Below are 12982 nucleotides of genomic sequence, written 5' to 3'. Positions count from 1 at the left end.
TCAAGAATTTGATAATCAAATTCCACATCTTGAAGGGGGGATTCCTATACTAGATCAACATGTGGAATTTACTTCTGAAGAACACTCTCCCCTACATGAAACTCCAACAATGAATGATGCTTTAAGTGATGTGATTGACAGAATTGGGAGACTCAATCTTGATTTAGTCCTAACTCAATCAGCGGAGCAGCCTGGAACATCTAAAAAAGGTCCCCCAAAGTGGCTGAAAAAGACACTTGAAAGTGTTCATCCTGATGAGGTTGGAAAGACAGGAACTAGAAATTCAAACTAGCAGAATGGAGGTGATGTGGATGACTCTAATTCACCTATTGATATGGATGTTTCTTATGATTGTGAATTGAACTTGTCTACATATTTTGAACCAACTTCCTTCAAATAAGCTGCTTCTCATGATGAATGGAAAGAAGCGATGCAAAAGGAGTATGATGCCCTCATAAAGAATGACACTTGGAAGCTGGTTGAGCCTCCATTAGGAACCAAACCAATTGGCTACAAGTGGGTCTGCAAGAACAAGTATAAAGATGATGGTTCACTTGACAAGCACAAAGCTAGGCTTCTGGCAAAAGGTTTTGCACAGAAGGAAAGGGTCGATTATGAGGAAACTTTTGCCCCCATAGCAAAATGGGCTACCATCCGGACAATCTTTGCCCTAGCAGCTCAGAACGGTTGGAAAGTGCATCAAATGGATGTAAAAATTGCTTACAAGCACTACGAGCCTGGTATGAAAAACTAACTGAGCATCTTCTGAAACTCAATTTCAAACATTATGATCTTGATGATGCAACTTTATTTGTCAAGAAAGTTGGAAAAACAATTGTATATCTTGTGGTATATGTAGATGATCTTTTAATGACAGGAAGCTACATTGCATCCATAAAGAAGGAATTGGGGAAAAGTTTTGAAATGACTGGTTTGGGATATGTTCATTACTATCTTGGCATTGAAGTAACCCAACATCCGAAATCTATATTTCTTTCTCAAAAGAAATACATTGGAGATCTGTTGAATAGGTTTGGCATGACAGAATGCAATCCTCTTACTACTCCAATGGAACAAAACTTAAAGCTCACATCTATTGAAGGAAAAGAATTTGAGGATGCAACAAAGTATAGACAACTTGTAGGAAGTCTCAACTACCTAACTACTACCAGACCAGACATTTTGTTTGCTGTTGGAATCCTCTCTAGGTTTATGCAAAAGCCTTGTGAGGGACATTGGTCTACTACAAAAAGAGTTCTAAGGTACTTGAAGGGTCCTCAAGACTTTGGAATCAAGTATACACAGGTGGATGACTTCAACTTGATTGGATACTCTGATTCAAACTTCAATGGAGACAAAGAAACTGGGGTATCTACTTCAGGATATGCTATGAGTCTTGGATTAGGAGCTGTCTCCTGAAGATCATGCAAACAATCAGTTCAGCAGATTCCACAACGGAAGCAGAATACGTGGTAGTAGCTGAAGCAACAAAAGAAATCGTGTGGCTTAGGAAAATTCTTGAAGATTTGTAGGAAAACAAGTACAATCAACTCCACTCATGATTGACAATACCTCTACAATAAAGTTGGCCAAGAACCCAAAGTTCCATGATCAAAAAAAGCACATCAATACTAAATATAATCTGATTCAACATCATGTTGAGGCCAAAACAATCCATCTCCATCATTGTTCCACTAATGAGCAAATTGCAGACATCTTCACCAAAGCGCTTGGAAGAGAAAAGCTTGAACGATTCAGAATGATGCCTGGACTCATCAACATCCCTTCAGATTAAGGGGGGGAATGTTGACACCTAATCATCAGGATTGGGTGAATATAATGTAAATAGATGAATACGTAATATGAACAGTCATCGAGAGATACAGTGAACAGTCTCTCCTTCATGTATAAAATAAAGACCTACCTGAAGGAATAATACACACAAATCAATTTTGGTTGAGGAGTTACTACCTGGTCTGACAAGATCTATATTGATATAAACAAAAATTATTGATCCATCAAGATCCATAACACAAATTATAATTATATTGTTATGGACAATGAGTTAATTAAAAAAAAAAACACACCTCAAATTTTCTTTAAATACACATTTTCCAAGAAGAAAACCCCTCGAAATAAAATGCAAAATTAAGCAAAGGCAATGGTAACCAAATAGAAAATCAAAAAAGAAAGTTTATGCATAATGTATAAAGTCTGAGCAATGGCCATGACTAAAGGAGTCCATGAGCTTTATAAAAATATAAATATAATTTACTCTCACTGTGCTTAAACACTATAAACGTTCTTGAAATGCCAAGATTAGAAGTACTTATTCGCTTGAAAATGTAAAAATGTAAAGTTGATTTAAAAAATATATTTTTATAGTTCCAAAATTTCAAAATGTCAATTGTTTAGTGCGATGGCAACTGCGTAGTTGGAATAGCTTCCAGTTAAATGTATTGAGGAAGCAATAAACGCACAAATACAGGGAAGCCCAAAAGGTTCACAACTTGAAAATCTTCATATGCGAAATTTTCAGCGCGGTCGAAAAGCACCAATAATCTGAGATACTCACTTCTAGGTTGATTGTAGATTCTATACTAAATACACAACCAATATATGGATATATTTCTAAACGCACCATATAAACATAAATAAATAAATATAGGATGATCAGTCAGCCACTCACCTATCGAGTTCCGAACATCTTGGAATAGAGGATCAATGTGCTCCATTGTCAGATTTAGCAGAATACCGCACAATATCAAGAACAAGAACATTATGTATGTACCAAGAACAAGAACATTATCTATCTATCAAGAACAAGAATATTCATTGTTATGAAGACTAATACCCTAGTAAATGTTCATCCCCTGGCATGATGATCAACAAAATCAAATTAAGAGGAGAACAAGGGTATAAATCATTGTGAGATAAGCAGACCTTAATATACCATAGTAAAATAATGTATGATACGTGAACCTGACGCTGGGATGGGGCAGGTGCCTAGTCGCTGGAGCTAGGGTGTGGAAGCCGAGACTCTGACTGGAGGCTGCAGCTCTGGCTGGAGAGGCCATTATTGAGCTAATATGAAAACAACCCTGTCCAATCGAAAATTATCAGGATTCTCTCGTACGCGTCTAAGTGAATGTCTCACATTATGTTTCTTTTCTCGCCTTCATGCTGATCTTTCTGGATGATTGATGAGGGGCGGTGTTGGCGTTAGATGGGTGAAAGCTACATTTGCCTCTTCACCCTTCCAGAAGGCTATGGAAGTGGAGGCTATCTGTTGGTCATCTGAACAGGCTTCCACACAATTCCGCCCATGCTAGCTGAATCCATATGCACTCGCTAGGTGAAGCCTGAAATTGAGCCTGCACTCGACCATTCATACATTTATTGCCGACTGAAAAGATTGTTGGGAATTTTCTGTTTAATTCCAAAACAAAAATAGCTTGAACAGAGAATGATGCTCTATTTTATCACACAGTATCTTAACACAGGGAAGCAAAAAAAATTGTTTTCAAAGAACAGAGTTTCTCCACACACACATAAAAGATTTCTATTCATTAATAAAGACTGCCTGTTACAAACTTCTTCCTCTCTCAGAGGGATTACACCAGGAACACTTCAGTTCCACAAAAAAAATTACTCTGTCTCTTCTGAAAATTTTACACTGTTGTGTGTAAAATTTTTCTTTACATTCACTGCTGTAAAAAATTTTCTTGTTTCATTCACGCTGCTGCCTTCTGCATATTAATTTGCATTACATTTCATTCTCTCAACAAAAACAAAACATTACATCTGCACTACTCTGCATTAAAAATTTGACACTGCTGTGTAAAAGATTTTCTTCATTTTCTCCTTATGCGATGCTGCATGCTTCCCTTGCATTACAATGAATACCAAAACATAACACATTACATATTTTGCAACAAAACATAACTATTCGTTTTTACATGACCCATACTCCCGTACAAAATAACATAAATCTTTTACCTACATTTACCAACCATCGTAGATTTCATTAATTATTTTACTGGAAAAAACTGGCGGTTAATGTAAATTCTAATTTACGTCACGTAATTTGGTGCAGGCCTGTACATTCAATCGTTGACTTCCATCGAACGACTTCAAACCAAGATTTCAATCGAACAGTTATCGCTCACTCAATCCACACGAACTTTATGCTCCGGGAAAAAAGTTGTTTTCCAAAACTACTGATCCACGTGTCAATCGATGGATGTTATCGTTGCCCTCCGGAGGAAAACCACCACTTAGTGAAAAGCGGTGCAATGGGAGATTGGCTGGTTTTCTGGAATAAATGACGCGGCAATTGGAATTATAATTTCAACACTCCCCTTTAATTTCAACTGTTGGGTTATCAGTCATACCCAAACATTTCCTCAAAAGCTCAAAACGTTTTTGTCCCAATGGCTTGGTCAGAATGTCTGCAACTTGCTCCTGAGTTCTGCAGTGTTGTAAAACAATTTCTCCATTGTTTACCAATTCCATGATGTAATGAAACTTTGTGTCAATGTGCTTCGTTCTCTTGTGAAACACATAATTCTTGGATAATGCAATAGCTGAGCTATTGTCACAAAAAATCACAGTTCCTTTTGCTTGCTCTTGGTATAAGCTCCTTAACATCCTTCTCATCCAAACTGCTTGACACGCTACTGCTGTAGCTTCCACATATTCTGTCTCTGCTGTAGACAACGCTACGATAGGCTATTTTTTAGAAGCCCATGAAATGGCTCCTGAACCTATGTGAAAAACATAACCGGATGTGCTTTTCCGATCATCTACACTTCCAGCCCAATCACTATTAGTGTATCCAATTAAATCTGAACATTCTGAAGTAGTATATAAAATGCCAAAACTTTTAGTACCTTTAACATACCTCAGAATTCTTTTTGCTGCCTGCCAATGTGCTTCTTTTGGCCTCTCCATGAATCTGGAAATTAAACTAACAACATACATTATATCCGGCCTAGTTGCAGTCAAATACATAAGGCTACCAATTATGCTCTTGTACAACCTAGGATCAAAATCCTTGCTGTTGTTTTCTTTGCTGAGTTTTAATCCCATCACTGTGGGAGTGATTGCTTCTTTGCTCTCCTACATATTAAATCTTTCCAACACTTTATTAACATATTTCGCTTGTGAGATAAAAATCCCATTTCCATTTTGTTCTACTTCTATTCCTAAGAAGTATATCAGCAAACCCATGTGAGTCATTTCAAATTCTTCTTTCATGACTGTTTTGAAATTTTCAATAAGATGATCATCATTACATGTGAAAATAACATCATCAACATATAACACAACAATTAGTAATTTACCATCCTTTTCTTTGATGTAGAGGGTGGGTTCTCCCTTGCACTTTTCAAATCCATTTTCCAGTAGATTGGAATCTATCCTACTGTACCACACTCTTAGTGTTTGCTTCAGCCCATAAAGAGATTTCTTCAATCTGCATACTTTGTGCTCTTGGCCTTTCTTTTCATAGCCTAGAGGTTGTTCAATGTAAACCTCTTCCATTAATACTCCATTTAGGAATGCTGTCTTCATGTCGATTTGGCAAACTTTCCACTTGTTTTGTGCTGCTAATGACAGCACTGCTCTCACTGTTTCCATTCTAGCAACCGGTGTAAAAGTTTCCTCATAGTCTCTCCCATACTGCTGCTTGTATCCTTTGACAACCAGTCTTGCCTTGTGTCTTTCTATTTTGCCTTTAGCATTACTCTTGGTCTTGTAGACCCATTTAACTCTAATGACTTCCTTTCCTTTTGGTAGTTCAACTAAATCCCATGTCTTGTTTCTTTCTATGGCATTGATCTCCTCATCCATAGCTTCTATCCATTTCCTATCCTTAATTGCTTTTTCAAAATGAACAGGGTCATCAACATGACAATATAAAGCAAACAAAGAGTTCATACCTTCATTTGCTACCTCTTGCTCATAAATGTCACTTAAATTTCTGAACTTCTTACCTCTTTCATTTGGTGTGCAAGTGCTTGAAGAAGCACTTGAATTTCCTACTTGTGGTGTGCTTGGAGAAGCACTTTCATTTCTCCTGAAGGGTGTTTCTTGCTGCCCTTGTGTTGGTGCTGTTGTTTGGGGATGTATTTCAGCCATCTCCTCATCATCTTCATTATGAGACAAAGAGTTTTTAACATTCACTGTTTTCTTTATGCTTCCATCCCAAGCTTCCTCCTCAATAAACTGAACATCTCTACTGATAATAAGCTTCTTGGTGGATGGGTTATACAACCTGTAAGCTTTGGATTCCTCACTGTATCCAATGAAAATACATTTCTCCCTTTTGCTGTCCAAATTCTTCCTTAGCTGATCTGGAACATGTGCATAAGCCACACATCCAAAAACTTTCATGTGGGTGACTCCTTGCTTTGTCCCACTCCATGCTTCTTCCAACACTCTGTTCATGACTGCTTTTGTAGGGCATCTATTCAAAATGTACGATGCACAATGTACAGCTTCAACCCAATAATCGTTTGGCAAATGCTTTTCCTTTAACATACTCCTCGCCATATCCATGATTGTCCTATTCTTCCTTTCGGAAACTCCATTTTGCTGCGGAGTGTACCTAGTGGTAAACTACTTATGAATTCCATTTACTCTACAAAAACGTAGAAATTTAGAGATATACTCACCTCCTCTATCAGTTCTTAGAACTTTGAGATGCAGTGCACTTTGGTTTTCTACAAATGCCTTGAAATTGTAAAATGTTTCAAACACTTCACTTTTGTTCTTAAGGAAATAAACCCAAGTTTTTCTAGTGAAATCATCAATGAATGTTAGAATATAGTGGCCGCCTGCAAGTGATGGAGTTTGCATCGGTCCACATAAATCTGAGTGGACAATCTCTAAGGGTGATTTTGCCCTTATGCTTTTCCCAAATAGAAAACTTTCTCTATGTTGTTTCCCCAAGATACAACCTTCACAAAGGCTGTCTGGTTTCTCTATCAATGGTAATCCTCTTACCATTCCTTTTCTACTCAACAAGTTAAGACCTCCAAAGTTGAGATGTCCAAATCTCAAGTGCCACAACCAATTTTCATCTTTTGGTTCGCTTTGGAAAGTCTCTTGAGTCACTGTTGCTATTTGTTCTTTATTTTTCAAATCTTCCTTCATTCTGAGAGGGAACATCCTGTTCCTTGTCATCTTCACTTCAGCAATACATCGTTTGCTGGGTGCTCTATCCATGATGGTGCATACATCATCCACAAAGAAAACATTGTACCCATTTTGAACAAGTTGTCCAATACTTAAGAGGTTACATTTCATTCCAGGAACAGAATAAACATCTGCTATGGTTCTCTTTTCACCTTTCTTTGTTAAAACATTTACTTCTCCTTTTCCCATAACAAAAAATCTATTATGAGTTCCTAGTGTGACTTGTGACTTCACAATCTGATCTAACATAGAAAACAAGGCTATGTTTCCTGTCATATGGTTGCTGCAACCGGAGTCTAGGAACCATACATCCTCACTCTTTTCTTCAGCCATATTACAAGCTAAAAACAAATTATTTTGGCTGATATTTTCTCTAGTGAAATTGCACTAGTTCTATTATTCATATCATGCTGCTTCTTCCTACATTCATTTGCATAATGCCCATATTTTTTACAATAATGACATTGGACATTGGATTTATCATACCTTTGTCCTTGAGCATGATGTTGACCACTTTGTTGGCTGCTGCCTTGGCCTTAGTTCTAATTTGGATTGCTGCCTCTTCCTTGAGCATTTGCTGGACTATTTCTTCCACCTCTGTTTTGGCTTCTGCCTCTTCCTCTCTTGTTTCCTCTGCCTTGACCTCTTCCTCTTCTAAAGAACATCTAGGTCTTAAAGGCATGCTTTAGAGATGAGTTTTCATTTCTACTCAATCTCTGCTCATGTGTTATCAATGATGCATGTAATTCATCAACTGAGAAGTTTGTGAGATCCTTTGTCTCTTCTATGGTGGTGACAATCACATCGAACCTTGAGGGTAGGATCCTCAATAGTTTCTCCACAATCCTCCTTTCTTCAAGAATTTCTCCATGAGACCTTATCTGTGTGACCAGACCAATCATATGTGTGAAGAATAAGTCAATATTATCTGACTCCTTCATGCAAAGATTCTCAAAATCTCTCCTCAGCAACTGTAGTTTTGCTGTCTTCACTTTCTCCAGGCCTTGATAGGCTATCTTGAGAGTTTCCCATGCTTCTTTGGATCTCTTAGCTGCTGCAATCCTTGGAAAAACACTCTCATGCATTACTTGATACAAAAAGTATAGGGCTTTACAATCCTTCTTCTTATAGCTCTTCAATAGTTCTTTTTCTGCCTGAGTCAAATTATTAAACTCATCTTCATCTGTTGGTTCTTCAAAACCATCCTCAACAAATTCCCATAAGTCTTGGGAAGCAAGTAGAGCTTTCATAGTTATTGCCCAATAGTCATAGTTTTTCCCATTAAATTTTGGGAGCTGAGTATTAAAGATACCCATGGTAGTGCTGGCTCCAGCCATTCTTGCACTCTTAACTATACTTCAAAATACTTGACTGTGTTTTTTTTTTAAATAACTAACTTGAGAAATACCTTGGATTTTTTTTCACTGAGTCTTCACTCTGCTGGAGAAGCTACTACAACAAGAAACCTTCCTTCAGCTTCTTTGACACCTTCAAAGAGCCTGGACAAGCTCTAATACCATGTTGGGAATTTTCTGTTTAATTCCAAAACAAAAATAGCTTGAATAGATAATTATGCTCTGTTTTATCACACAGGATATTAACACAGGGAAGCAAAAAAAAATTGTTTTCAAAGAACAGAGTTTCTCCACACACACATAAAAGATTTCTATTCATTAATAAAGACTTCCTGTTACAAACTTCTTCTTCACTCAGAGGGATTACACTAGGAACACTTCAGTTCCACAAAAAAAATTGTAGAAATTTTGAATAATATGACACATATTCAATGAGATTATCCTGATTATACAATTATAAGCGGAACATGTATAATACATAATATTCTCTACGTTGATCATCAATTTACAGAAGCAGAAACATTCACAGGCACACATAGAAGCATCAATCAAACTCATTAACACAGTATGTATCCCGGGGAAAGCATCTCGCTAAAAACCCCACACTATCTGTATATTATATTGATTGAATCATGTAACACTACAAAGTACAATGCTTATCACAAGCAATCCAGTACCAGCTCCACCTGTTACACACAATACAGCTCAGATCTGATCTCCAAATCTATTCCACTGCTTGCCTGCCTCTCCAGTTCAATACCTGCTCAAGAACTGATGAGAATGGCTTCCCAAACTCGTATTTCACTTGCAAAATAGTCACTCACACTTTGTTGGACGTGAGCACAAACTATAATGTGGGCAAATACGTGAGTAAACTCATTGGCATCCTCAATCCCTTGATTGTGCAAGATCTGGTGCACAATTATAGTCACAACTGATAGCAATCTGATTCTCTACCACCTGTCCCTGTTGAACTGAACATGCAATGACATGCAACTGAGTTAACTGATGTATTCTATAGTTGCATTATGAGTTAATAACTTGTGAATTAATTAATAACTAATTCACCCAACTCATCTCTAGTGTATTGATCAGTTAGACTAAATACAACTAGTTTAACAAAGCTAAACTGAACACGACTCCATCAACTGTACCTCCAGTCCACTAAACTCAACTCACTTGAGTTCTAACTGAAGTCATGCATGCAACAACTCAACTGACTCATAAGAAAAGTGTATTTCCTTTTGACAGCTGCATGTGCCACCTCTGTAGCTCAAACTGAAGTGCTCCAAGAGAATAAGATCAAGTTTATAGTCCAAATATTATTATGAGACAATAATATTTGACTTTTCTATTTTTGACAGCCAGTTTAAAAATAGACTTTGATCACTCACACTGTGATCACTCACACTTTGATAAAAAATAGAAGTCCATCTATTTTCCAAACTTGACCAATCATCCATAAACAACAACCTGCAATCCATAGACATGATCCATATGTCTAAAAATAGACATACTCTAAAAATAGACTTGCGCCAAAAATAGCCTGCGGGCCCACTTAGTGAAGGCGACTCTTTTCACTAAGCTCCATCATCTTGTTGCACTTTCAACAAGAACTCTTTTCACTAAGCTCCATCATCTTGTTGCACTCTCAACAAGCATTTCTTGTTGCACACTTTTCAACAAAAATTACTCCGTCTCTTCTGAAAATTTTACACTGCTGTGTGTAAAAATTTTCTTTACGTTCACTGCTGTAAAAAAATTTCTCGTTTCATTCACGCTGCTACTTGCTGCGTATTAATTTGCATTACATTTCATTCTCTCAACAAAAACAAAACATTACATCTGCACTGCTATGCATTAAAAATTTGACACTGTTGTGTAAAAGATTTTCTTCATTCGCTCCTTACTCACGCGCTGCTGCGTGCTTCCCTTGCATTACAATGAATACCAAAACAGAACACATTAGATATTTTGCAATAAAACATAACTATTCGTTTTTACATGACCCATACTCCCATACAAAATAACATAAATCTTTTACCTACATTTACCAACCATCGTAGATTTCATTAATTATTTTACTGGCAAAAACTGGCAGTTAATGTAAATTCTAATTTACGTCACGTAATTTGGTGCAGTCCTGTACATTCAATCGTTGACTTCCATCGAACGACTTCAAATCAAGATTTACGGTTATCGCTCGCTCAATCTGCACGAACTTTATGCTTTGGGAAAAAAGTTGTTTTCCAAAACTGGTGATCCACATGTCATTCGATGGATGTTATCGCTGCCTTCTAGAGGAAAACCATCGCTTGGTGAAAAGCGATGCGATGGGAGACTGGCGGGTTTTCTAGAATAAATGACGTGGTAGTTGGAATTATAATTTCAACAAAGATTATGGCAATTTATTGCTGACTCGAGAAACTATGACCAGACGGAGCATGGACAATGCGCACTGTGCATCAGTCTACTTTGACAGATCCAACGGTTGAAAACTTTGGAAAACTTCGACAAGTGGAAAATTTTGACTTATTCAACGGTCTAAAATGAAAAAGTAGATGATGGTTGGTAGCTTAACTGATTCAAAAAGACACCTTCCGTGTAGTTAGAAATTAACGAAAATTGCGCTCGCTCACCCAACTCAAAAATCTCATTCGCCGACTGTTGCTTCTCTTAAACTTCCAGGAACGGTTGTGTATCTTTGCGTGTGGCGCGGTCCACAGATGATTACCTGTCAACTTGTTCCGAACTTTCCCTTCATTCTGATGATTTCAACACTATGGACTTTTCCAATCTATCTTCCAACGATCATGACTTACCTTTTCCAATTCCACATGGTTGAATTGCTCATATACCACACACTACGGAGGAATCGACATGTGCATAATATCGTGTCTGTTTTCTATTTGCTACAATATATTGGATATTATTGTTTTAAACACACTAGATCTCTTACAGTTGTCCGGCCCTATAAAGGCATGCTCCCTAACTGCCCAAACATACCAACAACATTTGCGTACTCGTATTCTGTAAATTGGCCCTTCTTCTTTACAAGAGATTCTTGACTTTTAGCATACTCTCTTCTTCTCACAATGAATCCAAAATTTCCTCCTGCAGATCAGCTCTTCAGGGAAAGGGGAACGACAGCCAAGAAGATGTGTAGAGCATACGTGACTTTCTTGGCTGGATCCGGTGACTACGTGAAAGGTGTTGTTGGACTTGCAAAGGGTTTGCAGAAGGTGAAGAGCGCTTATCCTCTTGTCGTTGCTGTTTTGCCGGATGTTCCAGATGATCATCGCCTACAACTGCAAAGACAAAGTTGTATTGTTCGCGAGATTCAACCCATCCATCCCCTCGAGAATCAAGTGCAATTCACAATGGCTTACTATGTCATCAATTACTCTAAACTCCGCATCTGGGAGGTGTTTTTTTCTGCAACTCTCGATAAATGGATAGACTTTAGCAATACTATCTTTCCTAGACACGTGCACATAGTTACTGAGAAACTTGTTTTGGGTGTGGGGCAGTTTGAAGAGTACAGCAAGATGGTATATCTGAATGCAGACATCCAGGTATTTGACAACATCGAAAATCTATTTGACATGCGGGACGGATATTTCTATGCGGTTATGGTCTACTTCTGTGACAAGACATGGAGCCACACTTCGCAGTACAAGATTGGATACTGCCAACAGTGCCCAGAGAAGGTGTCATGGCCCATGGAATTAGGGAAGCCGCCTTCTCCATACTTCACCGCTAGAATGTTCGTGTTTGAGCCCAATCAGCTGACCTTCAAATGCCTTTTAGAAACTCTCATGAAGACTGTGCCAACGCCCTTCGCAGAACAGGTTTGAATCTGTTAATGATTCTAGGATGATTTTGGAAATTTTTGGTCTGTAACAAAGATCAACGTTAGGTTTTGGAAATGTTTTGTGGGGGCCTGTCACCACCACTCGGGTAGCTAAACCCAAGGCCATAAGTCAACCTACGTTTCTTGGGTGGAGGCCATATTAAATATAATGAGTTTCCCCTATGGACGGTGCATTTGCTGTATTGAGGGCTATAGATTTTCAAGCATGAGCATTTAGTGTATTTTAACTTTATACCAGGGCAATAAAAACATTGTTGCAGTGATTTTTATTTTACATTGCTCGAATCCAATATGTTAATTGCATTGAAAAATATGGTACGAGCTTTTGATAGGTTGCAATAAAAATCATGGTACGAACTTTCTATACATTTTCAAAAAAACTTTGATTACAAATTAGAAAGCATGATTTAATACCTATTAATATAGTGATTTGACATATCATCTCAGTCAACCTTGGGTCTTCTCCTTCTAATGTTACAATTTCATGCATCATGAGTACATGATCTCGATCTTGCTCATGTGGGAAAAGTATATGAGCATTTGGGGTTTGGGC

General features: G+C 37.7%; 1 pseudogene; it reads left to right on the top strand.

Annotated features, from left to right (window-relative positions):
* The first annotated feature begins 11650 nt into the window (after nucleotides 1–11650).
* On the top strand, nucleotides 11651–12502 carry LOC149156496 (galactinol synthase 4 pseudogene; annotated as a pseudogene).
* Nucleotides 12503–12982: the final 480 nt, after the last annotated feature.

The sequence above is a fragment of the Pinus tabuliformis genome, chromosome 9, assembly GCF_031772625.1.
Source record: "Pinus tabuliformis cultivar Carrire ecotype Pingquan chromosome 9, CPIR1, whole genome shotgun sequence".
NCBI classification, from domain to species: Eukaryota; Viridiplantae; Streptophyta; class Pinopsida; order Pinales; family Pinaceae; genus Pinus; species Pinus tabuliformis.
Note: the sequence above shows the minus strand (reverse complement) of the source record. Positions and strands in the feature narration are given on the sequence as shown.